The 16,165-nt window shown below is 40.3% G+C and overlaps 1 protein-coding gene across 1 annotated transcript in view; it reads right to left on the reverse strand.

The window, feature by feature from the left end:
- The window catches only part of hck (HCK proto-oncogene, Src family tyrosine kinase), a 46,904-nt gene extending 34,362 nt beyond the window's left edge, over nucleotides 1-12,542 (reverse strand). The window contains exon 1 of the mRNA XM_079677690.1: nucleotides 12,355-12,542. The gene's annotated coding sequence lies outside the window, so the exon portion shown is untranslated. The remainder of the gene's footprint in view (nucleotides 1-12,354) is intronic.
- Between the last annotated feature and the right edge of the window lie 3,623 nt (nucleotides 12,543-16,165).

Genomic DNA, 16,165 nt, shown 5'->3' on the forward strand with positions numbered 1-16,165 from the left:
GGGAAAAATGGGAGAAACCTCAGGGAGAGCAACAGAGGAGGGATCCCTCTCCCAGGACGGACAGACGTGCAATAGATGCCGTGTGTAAATTGAAAAGATAATACATTTGCAACATAGGTAGTCCAAATGTTTTGAAATGCATGTGTGTATAATAAGAAGATGAATCCACGAGGATAACCATCCAGGACTTATGATCCAGGACCGCAGCCACGACTCAAGATCCAGGACTCGCAATCCATGACACAGGACCGCAGGATCATTCATGACTCCGGATCCCGGCGTATATAGACACCAAAAAGAAAGAAATTTGGGGAAGCTGGGTTAATCGGAACATGAGAGTACACAGGTATAGACAGAGAGAAGGAAGAAGTAAGATGTCCCCCGACAAACTAAGCCTATATCAGCAAAACTAGGGGCTGAATCTAATCAGCCCTAACTATAAGCTTTATCAAAAAGGAAGGTCTTAAGCGCACTCTTAAAAACGGATAGGGTGTCTGCCGTCCGAACACAAACTGGAAGCTGATTCCACAAAAGTGGAGCTTGATAAGAAAAGGCTCTGGCTCCCATTGTACTTTTAGAGACTCTAGGAACAACCAACAACCCTGCATTCTTGGAACGCAATGCCCTAGTAGGACAATAGGGTATAATGAGTTCTTTAAGGTAAGATGGCGCCTGCCCATTAAGGGCTTTGTAGGCGAGAAGAAGAATTTTAAATTCTATCCTGTGTTCTATAGGGAGCCAGTGTAAGGCAGCCAGAACAGGAGTAATGTGGTCCCTTTTCCTAACTCTGGTTAGTACACGAGCTGCAGCATTTTGAATCAGCTGAAGCGACTTGACTGACTTCTTGGTACACCCTGATAATAAGGAGTTACAATAATCCAGCCTTGAAGTAACAAATGCATGGACTAGTTTCTCTGCATCGTTTTGAGGCAAGATATGCCTGATTTTTGCAATGTTACGTAGATGGAAGTAGGCGGTCCTTGAAATTGATTTTATGTGGGCGTTAAAGGATAAATCCTGATCAAATATAACACCAAGATTCCTTACAGTCTCACTGGAGGCCAAATTAATGCCATCCATAGTTAATATATCTTTAGATAATTTGTTTCGTAGATTCTTCGGGCCAAGTACAATAACTTCAGTTTTGGTCGTGTTTAACATCAAAAAATTTAAGGTCATCCACGTTTTTAAGTCCTTGAGGCAGTCTTGAATTTTATTTAGATGATTAATTTCATCAGGCTTGAATGATAAATATAGTTGAGTATCATCCGCATAACAATGAAAGTTTACAGAATGATTCCTTATAATATTGCCTAACGGAAGCATATATAGGGTGAACAAAATAGGTCCAAGCACTGAGCCCTGTGGCACTCCATGGCTAACTTTGGTTTGCATGGAAGATTCATCGTTGACACGTACAAACTGAGAGCGTTCAGATAGATAAGACCTAAACCAGCCTAAAGCAGTTCCCTGTATGCCAACTAAGTGCTCTAGTCTTTGCAATAGGATATCATGGTCGATAGTATCAAATGCAGCACTAAGATCGAGCAAGACAAGAATAGAGACAAGTCCCTTGTCAGAGGCTATTAGAATGTCATTTGTGACTTTAACCAGAGCTGTCTCTGTGCTATGTTGTGTTCTAAAGCCAGACTGAAAATCTTCAAATAAATCATAGTTTCTTAAGTAATCACACAGCTGTTTTGCGACTGCTTTCTCAAGAATTTTTGAGAGGAACGGAAGATTAGAAATAGGTCTATAGTTGGCTAAAACCTCTGGATCGAGGTTGTGCTTTTTAAGAAGCGGTTTTATCACTGCTACTTTGAATGATTTTGGAACATAGCCTGATAATAAAGACATATTCATAATATTTAATAAAGAAGTGCTAATTAATGGAAAAACTTCTTTTAACAGCTTAGTTGGAATCGGGTCTAAGATACACGTTGATGGTTTAGAAGAGAGAATCATTGAATTTAATTGTTCAAGGTTTATGGCTGAAAAGCATTCTAGTTTACTATCTAGTGTAATATTATTAGAACTTACGTTTCCGGGAGCTGTTGATAACACTATACTGGTCAAAGGCAAGAGGTCATTGATTTTGTTTCTAAGAGTAACAATTTTATCGTTAAAAAAGCACATAAAATCATTACTACTGAGTGCTATGGGAATAGAAGGCTCAGTCGAGCTGTGGCTCTCTGTCAGCCTGGCTACAGTGCTGAAAAGAAATCTTGCATTATTCTTATTCTCATCTATTAATGAAGAGTAGTATGCTGCTCTCGCTTTACGCAGTGCTTTCTTATATTCATTGAGAGTAATATGCCAAATTAAACGAGATTCTTCAAGTTTAGTGGAACGCCATATCCTTTCAAGTTGTCTCGACTTTTGCTTTATTTTGCGGGTTTCGGCATTATGCCATGGAGCTAATCTATGTTGTTTTATTTTCTTCTTTTTCAAAGGAGCAACAGAGTCTAATTTTATTCGCAGCGCATCTGTAGCACTATCAACAACATGATCAATTTGGGGTGGTGTACATTTTGTATAAGTTTCCTCCCCTACATGCAGACATGCTATCGAGTTAAGTATTGGTGGAATCTCTTCCTTAAATTTGGCTATAGCACTAACAGATAGGTTTCTGCTGCAGGAGCTTTTGGCTAATGCTTTGTAGTCTAGTAACAGTACTTCAAAAGTTACTAAGAAATGGTCGGATAAAGCAGGATTATGCGGTTCGACTAATAGTTGCTCAATTTCAATACCATAAGTCAGAACAAGGTCAAGAGTGTGATTATAGCAGTGGGTTGGTTTATTTACACTCTGAAAGAAACCAACAGAATCTAATATAGAGTTAAATGCAACAGTAAGGCTATTTTTATCATCGTCAACATGAATATTAAAGTCACCTACGATAATTACTTTATCTGTTTTAAGAACCAAAGCTGATAAAAACTCACAGAATTCTGATAAGAATTCTGAATAAGGACCTGGTGCACGGTACACTGTAACAAATAAGATTGGCTGCAAAGTTTTCCAGGTCGGATGCGTAAGACTGAAAATGAGGCTTTCAAAGGAGGTATAATTTAATTTTTGTTTAGTATTGATAAGTAAACTTGAGTCAAAGATTGCTGCAACTCCACCTCCTCGGCCCGTGCCTCGGGCAATATGAGTATTGATATGGCTGGGTGGAGTGGCCTCATTTATGCTGACATATTCTTCATGTCTCAACCAAGTTTCAGTGAGACAGCATATATCAATATTATAATCTGATATTAAATCATTTACCAGTATTGCTTTAGATGCTATAGATCTTATGTTTAAGAGACCACATTTAATCTTCCTGTTTTGTTGCACTGTAGTAGTTGTTACATTTACTTTTATTAGGTTATTATGTATGACACCTCTATTAGATTTTACCTTAAATTGTCCTTGGGCAGACACACACACCGTTAATATTGGGTATTTTATTGGGGTCGGGATTCCTATGGATGACTGCCTAGGAGAGAGCGCAGAGAAGCGTGTAAGACTGCGACTCTGCCTCCTGGTCTCAACTCCAGTTTGTCATGGATTAAGTCCACAGAGCCCTGAAATGTTTGCCGAAATGAGATTTACACCTTCCAAAGTAGGATGAATGCCGTCTCTCTTAATCAGACCAGGTTTTCCCCAGAAGGCTGTCCAATTATTCACGAAGCCCACATTGTTTGCTGGGCACCACCAAGACAACCAGCGCTGAAATGATGACATGCGGCTATACATGTCATCATTGATCAGATTGGGGAGGGGACCAGAGAAGATTACGGTGTCCGACATTGTTTTAGCATAACTACACACCGACGCCACATTAAGTTTGGTGCATTCTGATTGGCGTAAACGAACATCATTACCACCGACGTGAATAACAATCCTACTGTATTTACGTTTATTTTTAGCCAGCAGTCTAAGATGCGCCTCAACTTATAGTTAGGGCTGATTAGATTCAGCCCCTAGTTTTGCTGATATAGGCTTAGTTTCTCAGGGGACATCTTACTTCTTCCTTCTCTCTGTCTATACCTGTGTACTCTCATGTTCCGAATAACCCAGCTTCCCCAAATGTCTTTCTTTTTGGTGTCTATATACGCCGGGATCCGGAGTCATGGATGATTCTGTTGCTGTGGTCCTGAGTCCTGGATCGCGAGCCCTGGATCTTGAGTCGTCGCTGTGCCTGTTGCTGTGGTCCTGGATCATAAGTCCTATTATACACACATGCATTTCCAAACATTTGGTCTACCTATGTTGCAAATGGAAAATTTACACACGGCATCTATTGCACGTCTGTCCGTTCTGGGAGAGGGATCCCTCCTCTGATGCTCTCCCTGAGGTTTCTCCCATGTTCCCGTTTAAACTGTGGGTTTTCTCCGGAAGTGTTTCCTTGTACGATGTGAGGGTCTAAGGAAAGAGGCTGTCATATTGTCATACTGATATTCTGTACAAACTGTGAAGTCCACTGAGACAAATGTAACATTTGTGATATTGGGCTATATAAATAAACATTGATTGATTGATTGATATTACATGAACCTTGAATTGAAGGGGAAATATTCTAGTCAAATAACAAACACTATCAGGAGTGAGCATAAAATGACTCTTAAATATTCATATGTATTAATGCACTGTATGATGTTTGCAAAACATAACAGATAAATATTGAAGTACTAAAGGGATTTTTATAACAAATGCGATTGCATGAAAGTTATATTTTATTTATAAAACATATTGAGATAGAATGGATAACTGTAATATATACAAAATACATTTAATTAAAGTCAACGTTTCAGTTTTTCAGTGTATTTAATATATACATTTTCTAATTATTAGGCAACAAGTGTCCATGTATTTTATTACTGCTTCTTTAAATATATGTGTGAAGTCACATTTGAAAAAATTAGTCATATACCAGAGAATAGTGTCCCATGAGGAACAAGCTGTGACACATGCTAAGAAAAGTGAAACATTATCATCAATATCAGTTACTATAAATGTATTTCAACATGTATCTACTATTGGGTGGAGAAGGTGTGAGTTGTTCTCAGCAACAGGGCTTACACTATGGCACAGTCCGTTATACGGAACAGTATAAAGGACAGGCATAAGTGAAAAAAACAAGTGTCGTAAAATTATTTATTTAAAGATTGAAGTCCAATTAAAATATGAATTCCTGGAATAAAGTTGACATATTGACAATAATGCCATAATGTCAAAGAAAATTTGACATTTCAGGATTAAAAAGTAAAACATTTTAGAGTAATTCAATTAGTCTTAGCACATACTGAAAGTTGGACTTTATTCTCTATACTGTACTTCAATATTATTATTCTTCAGACACATCTAGGGAATACTTCTCTTGTATCAAACTGTATCTGATGTACCTGCATGTAAATGTGAATGCTGTTATCTGGAGCAAGGTTTAACAGGAGCGAGAACAAAGAGGGAGTGTGTGATGGGAGATACACAGATGTAGAGAAGAGAGAGTTATTCTAATATTATAAAGTTTATTGTGAGTCCTGTTACCGGGCAACCAGATCTTCCATGCAGTGGTAACATGTTACGGTAAAACGGCCACAACTACCACTAAACAAGACACAAATACCCTCAGTATATATATCACTAGCACAGGAAACACTGAAAATACATTTGATTTCAAGCATCTCTTGATCTGTCCTTCAGTAAATAATGCAGTTTAACATAAATCAACTTCTCTAGTCAATGGCTTATATAAAGAAAATCATTTTAAATATGTTCATATGTTGTCTGGTTTTAAAAGATATGTTTCGTAAAATTCATGAATTTTGCAAGACACGGGGAACAGGGTAAACATTTGAACTTCCCCACTAAAATGCACTAAAGCATTCTTTGTCCGAACATGCTAATGAGGCGCTATCTAATGATAACTGCTGTAGGAGAAACTGACGCAATAAGACACCGTTAGACAATTTAACAACCACTAACCAATAAACAATGTTTATTTTAAAGATAGCCTAATCCTGCTCAGTGTTGATGTTAAAAATCACATTCCTCTACATTACCAGACTGTCAATCAAGGTAGACCACTCCCCTAGCCAAGCTTCTAAACTCTACGCTTTCAGGCCTGTCAAACTTTTCTTTTCTTACAGTGCTACATAGTGATGTCATTATGTTCTGGAAGTGAACACAGGAGTCCAATAGAGGCATTTCGAACAGGGGGTTAGTGTGTCCCCCCAGGGAACACAGGGATTGTAGCCTTTGCAGACCATTTACATGCAAAAAAAACTATAAAATATACAACAGGAAATAGAAAACCCCTTGGGCCTCTTTAAGTTGAAAGTTAACAGATTGTTTAGTTTATTTAAACCATCTTGATCTTGACTACAATAAACGTTTTAACGTGCCGACCACCACTGGAATGAACCACACCACCATAAGCTGGAGTTATTTTCACACTTTCACACTTCCCCTCAGCCAACACCACTATACAGTGTCAAGCAGTGGAAAATATTTCATTCGAACATTCAGACACAGGAAGTTCCGGTGTTCTTGAGGTCAGAATGAGTGGTGTCAACTTATTTGCTTCCTTTTTTTTTCTGTTCCTAGCCTTGTTCCTCTTCCCATGTCTAATTGCATAAGAGCCGAGCCTCACAAGTGTCAGAACAGTGGGGGCTCCCTGTCATGTTTTACTGACACAAAATGGAGGCCAGCCTTAGCAGCTCGTAACACATTGCCCTAATTTGGCTGGGTAAATAATGCAGCTCCCATTGATTTATGCCAGTCCGTGAGTGAACGCAAGCAAAAGGAAATCCACATGTTCACACAGCCTGAAAGAAAAACTCACCCTGAAGCTCTCAGTGATCAAGCTGGGAAAAATAAAGTGTAATCCTTTCAGTATCAGTGATCTGTTGGGATAGAGTCATGGAGACCAGCCAGCCAAATCTAAAAACTACAAGGAAGATGGAAGCTCCATAAAGCTGCAGACTGAGATGTCTTTAACATGGTTCCACTGGGGGAGCCAACAATAAACATACATTTACTCAAAGTAACTGGAGCTAACAATTTGTTTTCGATAATTTAAACATATTTCTATTCCTCAAATATCTCCCTAATTGGCAAAATATACAATAAAGATAAGGCTATGAACCAACTATTTCTCATCAATGACATCATGTTAATGTATGCTTACTGCAGATATTGGGATCCACATGTGCACACAAAAAAAAAGCTTTTGAAATTGTGCAGAAATGTAGAAATAGTTTATGATTATATTTGAGAGCACTGACAAGTGGATTGTTAAACTGTAGTTTAAAGTCCCACTCAGAATCTTGGTCACAATACTTAAGAAATCCACTCAAATACTGTTTTTAACTCCCAAATATGGATATCAGTAATTGACTCAAAAGAGTATCTGTCAAGCTATGATATAAAGACACACTGAGATTAAGCTTGGGTATGCCTTGTCACTTTGAGAAGACATCATTATCTCCACTTTCATCCCAATGGAAGGATCCACAGGATGACAGCTAACAGAGTTTAATGTGTAACTTCTTCTTTTTCAAGCTGCTTTTGCTAAGGGACTTAACAGGTTCAAGGAGGTCAAGTGTCACTTACTGGAAAACACAATATTAAAGGAATTGTTCGACATTTTGGGTTATAACTTGTTTACTTTTTTTGGCACAGAGTTAGATGGGAAGATTTTTCTAATTGCTCCCGTTTGTATGCTTAGGGCGAGGGTTAGCCAGTATAAAAACAGTGTAAAACCAAAAAATAAAAAAACAGCTTTCGTTAAGCTCAATCCTTCACTTCTCATCTCACATCTCTTTTTTGTCAATACTTTAAGAAATTACTGTTCCCAGGGATATCTTAACCTTTACAGACCATTTATTTACATGCACAAAAACAAAAACCTATAGAACAACACACTATGGGTAAAGGGAGAACCCCCCCAAATAATAGGGCCCCTTAAAAACAGACCTTTCACGGCTACTTGAATAAAGTTACAAAAGCAATTACTTTTAGCTACTTTTACAATAATCTTTTGTTTAGCTTCATACCGTTCAGGTATGTGTAAGCTTGACTAGAACACCAAATGCTATATTATCAAGGCAAGGCAAGGTGATTATATTTATATAGCACCAAAGCAAAAAACCCGAAATTCTATCAGACCAACTGTCACATACAACATCATGCGAGAAACTCCCTGGGAATCCATAGGAATTCAGCCGTGGGCAATATTTTGTATATATATATACTATATATTTTTTTATTTTTATATAATGAAACAGTGTGTTGAGTAAATTCAGGTCATGATAAAGATGAAATAATAATCATCACATTCTTGCAGTGGGTGAAATACCATTGCCTAAACATAAGGACAGGACAAGAGGCAGTTACCTTAGCTTAGCACAAAGACAGGTTATAGGGAGGAACAGTAAAACAACTTACCATTGTACTTAGCAATTTAACACATTACATTATCTGTAAATATCAGTGAATACAAGAAGAGCTGGGGCCAGAAGTGGAAACTACAATAGACTGTAGAAGAAGTAGAATTATGGTCTGACCATCGCCATATTGTTTTTTAAAAACCTGCCGTGACATGAGAGAGTAGAGGAAGTATAACCGAACCGAAGAGGTTTTTACTCTAAATGGTACCATCATTTACTAAATGAACATTATGCTGTATTAAAGAAGACACCAAATTAGCAATTAGACCATAAACTCCTCAGGAAAATATTTTCTGAGGTAAAATAATCTAGTGGAAAGTAGAGTTAACCCTAACAGGACCAAAACAAAGTCAGCAGCCAGCTGGTAATGTTTAACAGCATCTCTCTAAAGTGTAGTCATTTTAGTCACCATGTGCCAACTTTTTTTTCATATTTTTTAGAAGTTCATAGTTCAATAATAAACCCTTTTTCAAAAACAGTGTTACCTCTTGGCCTTGGTCTCTCTGTGACTATCTACTCTTTTGAGAAGTTAGAAGATGTTCTTGTTTCTAGTGCAGTTAAGGGTCAAGGATGAATTTGTAATCACAATTTCAAAAAGCAATGATACATATTATATAGTATATAACAATATGCAAACTTTCAATTCCAACTGAATAACAGGAGTATCATGATACTAAGTGTTCAGCTCGAAGAACGATATATTTTTTCATTCAACAACACTAATGAAAATATAACGTTGACGTCCCTTCTATCATACTGTGAGTCTAAGTGTGTATAAAGGCCTGATTCATATGTGTCATATTACATCAAACCATGCAAATAAGTACCACTGGAAACAGGAGGCTGTGGAACCATAAATCTAGAATGTGACAGCACAAGCTTCCAGGATGTGAGGATAACTAGTGTGCATTGATACTTTGTGGATTTTAAACAACACAGGGGTTAAAACAATTGCCTACTGAGTCAATCTCCACCCAAAATAAATTCTAATTTGTGAGGGAATTAGAAACTAGTCCATACATTACAGAGCATGTTCTGTTATGAGGAGTGACTTTTTTTTACACAGATGTAAATGGTGTGGGCATGAGTGTCCCTGTGTGGGACCGCCTGGGGCCATAACAACACCACCTGCTGCCGGCCTGGCTCTGCACCAACAGGACACTAAAAAAAGAAAGAAAAAGTAGCCGAGCCTCTACCAGTCAACTGCATTGTTAACAAGTTACTTATCAAGGAAACGACTGTGGTGCTGGGCTGCATGTCGGCTGCTTCTCAGCATGTTAACCTCTGTGATCATCCAAACCAACAAGGAGATGGAGATTATCACAGTCATAGCAAGTGTGAGACTTATATTTTACAGATGGATAGATACTCTATCCCAAGTTGGGAAAGGATTTTGTCAGAGCAGCATATGGACATTCAATATACAAGAATTACACAATGACTTTAAAATACAATTTAATACAATACAAATAAAATAAAGATCTAAACATTATACAGTATACATTATATATTATATCTTTATTCTACTTTTTTGTTTTGTTTACATTTTACTTATCTCATTTTAACTTTTTCATATATTTAGTGCTAGATTGCAGTACATATATTTTAGCAGGGTACAGTATGTACTGCATATGCAGGAATGTACTGCATTTTGGAAAACCGGCATATGTCTAATATAATGTAGGTTATATGAAATCTGAATAATGATGATCAGGTCAGAGCTTAAAAAGTGAACAGAAAATGAATCTGCGACTATGTTGATAATTGATATGTCATCAATCATAATGAAAAAACATATCATTTAATATATCTGAGTGTTTGTATTTGTTGGATAAGACAAATCAATTGAAAACGTCACCTTGGACTCTCCTAAACTTTGTTGCGCAGTTTTAACTATTTGAACAGTTGATCAATAGCTGAAACGAATGAGTTGCAGCCCGAGGCAAGATTCTTAAGCTAACAATATGTTCATGTTTCTTCAGTGAGCGGTCATTACCTAAGACTATAAGAAGTGACCATATGGTTTGTCCATTACCATGTTGTTGTTTTTAGAACCAGAAGTGACAGTGAGTGGAGCTAAATGTAATTTTAAACTGAGTTAGACATTCTAGGTGACCAAAGTGTTAATATTAACTTGAGTGAACTGAAAAAAAATGGTGAAAGGGTAAAGTGGAGAGACGCTGTGGGAGCCACCTATCAATCACAAAGTAGCCCCGCCCTACAACATATTCTGCTTAATCGTCTATTTTAATCTAAATTAAACCAACATTTACTGAAGGATTATCATGTTGAATTAAAGAAAATTAGCAATTGAGACCATAAACCCATCAGAAAATTGTTGAGCAAGTTATTAAAGAGAAGCAGAAAGATTTTCTCAACTTCAATAGAAACTTCATTTTGCAACCATGGACTCACCATCTTCTGTCCATTAATTCCGCATTTGCCATCATCGTTTATTCTTCATATGCTATATTATACTAATAAAGCTATGTTTTTAATAAAGGAAGTTGGTTTTCTCTTCTCTTTCAAAGCAAGTCATACAGAAACCAAACATATAGGTGGTGTCATTTGAAGAATTTAAGGTTGCAATAACTCTTTACAACATTTAGGGTTAAGCAGAGAGATGTGGCTGCAGACAGATACTGAGTGGGGAATTTAACAATAGTCACAGATATGTTGGAATAATGGCATTTCTGCAATGTACATAACTCTCTACTGACACATGCACAAAGAGTGTGTGTGAAATTCCCTGAGGATAAACACATGTTCTGTAAGGGATACACTCAAATAAAATGTCTTCATACACTACAATTTGAAATGACAGTATATCTGTTAAATGTTTAGGGGTAGAACAGGGCGATATGGACAATGTTTCTTACCAGATACATCAATATCGATATTGCGACAATATAGTAGGGTTTTGTTGCTCTGACAGAATATTTACACTACTCAATGAGATGATTCACGATATCAGAGGGAATGAGCAGTCTGTAGAATACTGTCTTCTCTGCAGCAAAAAACAACTCACTGCAGAAGATATTTTCACATATGTTGCCTTAACCAAAATGTGCCCATACTGCAATTTGGATATTATGCTAGTACATATTGCGAGTTTGATACAATTTCAATTCATCGTTCAGATCTAATCCCTTTACTTTACTGCAGTCTTTAAAAACAGGAAACCAGGGTTTTGATATGGCCTTTTTCAAAATCTGTAATGAAATGTACTCCTAAATCGTAATATTGATATACTAGCAGTATATTGACCAGCCCTATACAATGGCAATTAAACATCTGAAATGAAAGTTCAAGTACAGACACAACGAGAACAGAAGAGAAACTATAGCTTCTGGTTTATTCTGGAGGGACAGTTTTAAAAATAACTCTAACACACACACACACACACACACACACACACACACACACACACACACACACACACACACACACACACACACACACACACACACACACACACACACACTGTAGAGTGTGAAAGTGGTCGAAAGTGATGCAAACTGCTCCAATACAGTGGCAGGCTGCCTCTAATATGTAGCCTACATGTGCGTGTGTCGGTGTGTGTGTGTGTGTGTGTGTGTGTGTGTGTGTGTGTGTGTGTGTGTGTGTGTGTGTGTGTGTGTGTGTGTGTGTGTGTGTGTGTGTGTGTGTGTGTGTGTGTGTGTGTGTGTGTGTGTGTGTGTGTGTGTGTGTGTGTGGCGCTAGTCGCTTCAACTCCAACTCACTGAACTTCCTCTTTTGGGAACCGAGCATCCTTGTTTCAAAATCTTATTTTTGCCTATCATCAAATTAATCATCCTCATATCCCCTACATGTCCCTCTCCACTGCCTATCATTGATTCTCTGTCATATTTCAGACAGTTAGACCTCTGCAGACACACAACGAGAGGAAACTTACCGCGCTTCAACCAATCACCTCGACTCTTGTTCTTTTCGGATGTGTGTGCTCTTCTAGACTCTGGTGACAATGTAAAGAATATTCCTCATTTCTCCATCGTTTGTTCCATCCCTTCTCGGTAGTTGTTGTGCGGGCTGGGCTGGAGGTGCGGACGGGGCGCCAGAGCTCAGCGCACTGGGCTGCATGAGGAAGTTGGAGCTGTGCGCATCTCACTGAGAGAGAAAAGAGGAACAAGCCCTCAGCGGTCCTACTCTCAGTTTCACTGGCTGAAATACCCGGCTTTTTTTCTTTTCTTCCCCAGCTGCTTGTTCATTGATATAGATGAACGGAGAGAGGCGGGCTGCCTGTGTAAACACGCAAAATGAAAGATGGTTTAAATAATCTCTAAAACCTATGTGTATTTGTTAAGGCTCTGTGCCTCTCAGAACATGATCTATTTTGTTTATTTTAAGTGTGTTTTAAAAAGTGGTGTTAAGTAACAAAGTAAATAACTCAAATACTGTTCTTAAGTACATTTCTGAGGTTCGTGTACTTAACTTGCGTATTTTATGCCACTTTGTACTTTTACTCCACTACACTATGCACCTTTAGTTACTTCACAGATGTGGATGAATGATGTGAAATATAATGAACTCTTAAATCAGACTTTAGTTCCACCTGGAGTAAATTCACAAGCTACCCTGCAGTATACAAAGTCATTCAAACTAGCTGCACCTTTACCAGCTTTGAGAATACTTTAATGATCAATCATTATAAAACATATCATATTATTCTGAAATGGACCAATCCGCACAATCACTACTTTTACTTTTGATACTTTAAATATTTTGGGATGCAAATACTTTATAGGCCTAGATAGATAGATAGATAGATAGATAGATAGATAGATAGATAGATAGATAGATAGATAGATAGATAGATAGATAGATAGATAGATAGATAGGGGGGGCAGCTCAGCCTAAGGGCCACAACAGCAGCTCAGCCATAACACGTCAGAGAACGCTCCCGGCTCTCCAGCTGTAATCCTTAATCTAGAGTGCGGATTAGACAGTGAGTCGCTATGAGATGGAGACATGGAGGATAATTGGATGACATCAGAAAAAATAGGTAGAATGTTTAAAAATCGGTTGAGAATGAAGAAAAGAAAAACAATCCCAGCGTGAGGGATAAAAAGAAGGACGGGTTGTTAAACAGCTGCTTACAGATGTGCTGATGTTGTGTGTGCAGGCGAAGTGAGACACACAAAAACACACACACACACACACCTCAGTCTGGCTCTCTATATTTAAACTTCAGGTGAAATGTGTTCCTCTTTTAGCAGGTTGAAGATCCACAGTCTGATTATTACACGGGGAATAAATAGTAATAGAGTTTTATATTCCGCTTTTCACATTGACATTTGGACGAACGATGTGAATGATGAGGGGCATTGTGTTTTTCTCAGATATTGCTGGAGGGTGACCTGATTTTTTATATGTTGTTTTTATGTTATTTTGCTGATTTTTTGGAACATGTATAAGACTGGGGCCGGGGGTGAATTTGAGCCATTAATGGTTACAAACTGTTCCCTGTTATGGGGGAAGGATGTGAACCAGGACAGGGCTGTGCCAGTGACACCTAGGAGGTCAGATAAGCGAGTGAGTAGGATGGTGTGAGAGATGGTGTCAAACGCTGAAGAGAGGTCCAGGAGGATGAGGATACTGAGGTGGCCAGAGTCAGCAGCAATGAGGAGATTGTTGGTGATCTTGATGAGGGCGGTCTCTGTGCTGTGTTGATGTCTGAAGCCGGATTGGAAGGGCTCATAGAGCTCATGGTTGGACATATACAGATGGAGTTGGCCGACGACCACTGTTTCCAGAGTTTTACTTAGGAAGGGAAGGTTGGAGATCGGCCGGTGGTTGTTGAGGTCGTCTGGGTCCAGGCCAGGTTTTTTGAGGATGGGGGTGACTGAGGCCATTTTGAAGCTGGTGGGGACTATACCAGGAGCCAGAGAAGCGTTGATGATAACCACCATGTAGGGACAGAGGGTGGGTAGGTAGTCCTTTACCAGGGCTGTGGGCATGGGGTCCAGGGAGCAGGTGGAGGTGTTGGCCGAGCTGACCAGTTTGGCCACTTGGAGAGCATCCACAGGGGAGAAGGAGGAGAGGTTGCAATGGGAGAGGCGTGGCGCCGGGGGTGTGTTGCCAGGTGGCTGAGGTGCAGGTTGGGGGGGAGGGCCAGGCGCCAGGAGCTGCTGATGGATGGCCTTGACTTTCGCCTGGAAGAAGTCAAGGAATTTGGAGCACAGATCGGGAGCCCCTGAGGGCTGGGGGCGGCAGGGGGGCAGAGTATGCAATTGATGGTGGAAAACAGTGTTCTGGGGTTGCTTTCCTGGGCACCGATGAGATGGGAGTAGTAATGAGTCTTGGCGTGGGAGAGAGCTTCCTTACAAACTTTTACATGGTCATGATAAGCCAGGAGGTGGACCGTGAGGCCAGTTTTTTTTAGAGAGCCCCTCTTGTTACGAACTGAGACACTTAGAAGGTAGGATCCAATTGCACGACCCGGGAGACAGAGGTAAAGTATTTGTAAGATACTTTATTTTTTCAAGAACAGTACAAAAATGGAGAACAAAATGAAAACACTCACGTAGTGAGGATCAAAACTTTCACAAGAGCACTTAGAGAGCATAGACCTGACTGTGGCAAAAGACAAGAGCAAAGATCTGACCATGGCAATAGACAAGAACGAACTGACACTGAACACTTGGAGACAGGGGAATTTAAACACAGGATAACAAGACACAGGTGGGAATAATCAGGGGCGGGACTGACGCTGATTAGCACAGGAGACACAGAAGGGGTGACAGGTGAAAACAATCAGGAAATTAAACACACCAGGGAAACTAACGACAGACAGGAAAAAACTGGGAAAAAAGACCAGACAATACACAGGGAGGAAAACATAACAAGGAGAAAAGCAAAACACCCACTACCAGACACACAAAACTAAAAACGTGACACAACACAATAATCATGACAGAACCCCCCCCTCAAGGGACGGATTCCAGATGTACAAAAAAAATCAAAAATCAAAAAAGGGTGGGTGGAGGGGGTCCGGGACGACAACCAAGAGGCAAAGCACAGTCCATGATGGGTGTCTCGGGCGGAAGACCCAGGGGCAAGGCAGGGTCCATGATGGAGTCCTCGGGCGGACGGCCTGGGGGCAAGGCAGAGTTCATGGTGGAGTTCTCGGGCGGACGGCCCGGGGGCAAGACAGAGTTCATGGTGGAGTCCTCGGGCGGACGGCACGGGGGCAACACAGAGTTCATGGTGGAGTCCTCGGGCGGACGGCCCGGAGGCAAGGCAGAGTTCATGGTGAAGTCCTCGGCTGGGGAACTCAGGAGACCGGGCTCAAGGGCAGGAGCTGGCGGAATCCCCGGCGGGCCAGGCGCAGACGAGACCCCGGACGAAACCTGGGCCGGCGCCAGTGGGACCCACGACGGAGCAAGGACCGGTGCCGACGGGACCCGAAACAGGACAGGACACGGTGTCGGCAGGAAACCCGGCGGAGCAGATCTCGGCGGGACCCCCAACGGAACAGGACATGGAGCCGGCAGGACCCCCGACGAAACAGGCACCGGAAGGGCATAGGGTTGGTAGGACCCCCGGCAGAACAGTAGTCGTCGGGGCCTCCAACGGCAAAGGACATAGGGTTGGCAGGACCCCCGGCAGAACAGTAGTCGTCGGGGCCTCCAACGGCACAGGACATAGGGTTGGCAGGACCCCCGGCAGAAGAGTTGTCGGCGGGGTCTCCAACGGCACAGGACATA

Source organism: Notothenia rossii, assembly GCF_949606895.1.
Source record: "Notothenia rossii genome assembly, chromosome: 4".
In the NCBI taxonomy this organism is placed as follows: Eukaryota; Metazoa; Chordata; class Actinopteri; order Perciformes; family Nototheniidae; genus Notothenia; species Notothenia rossii.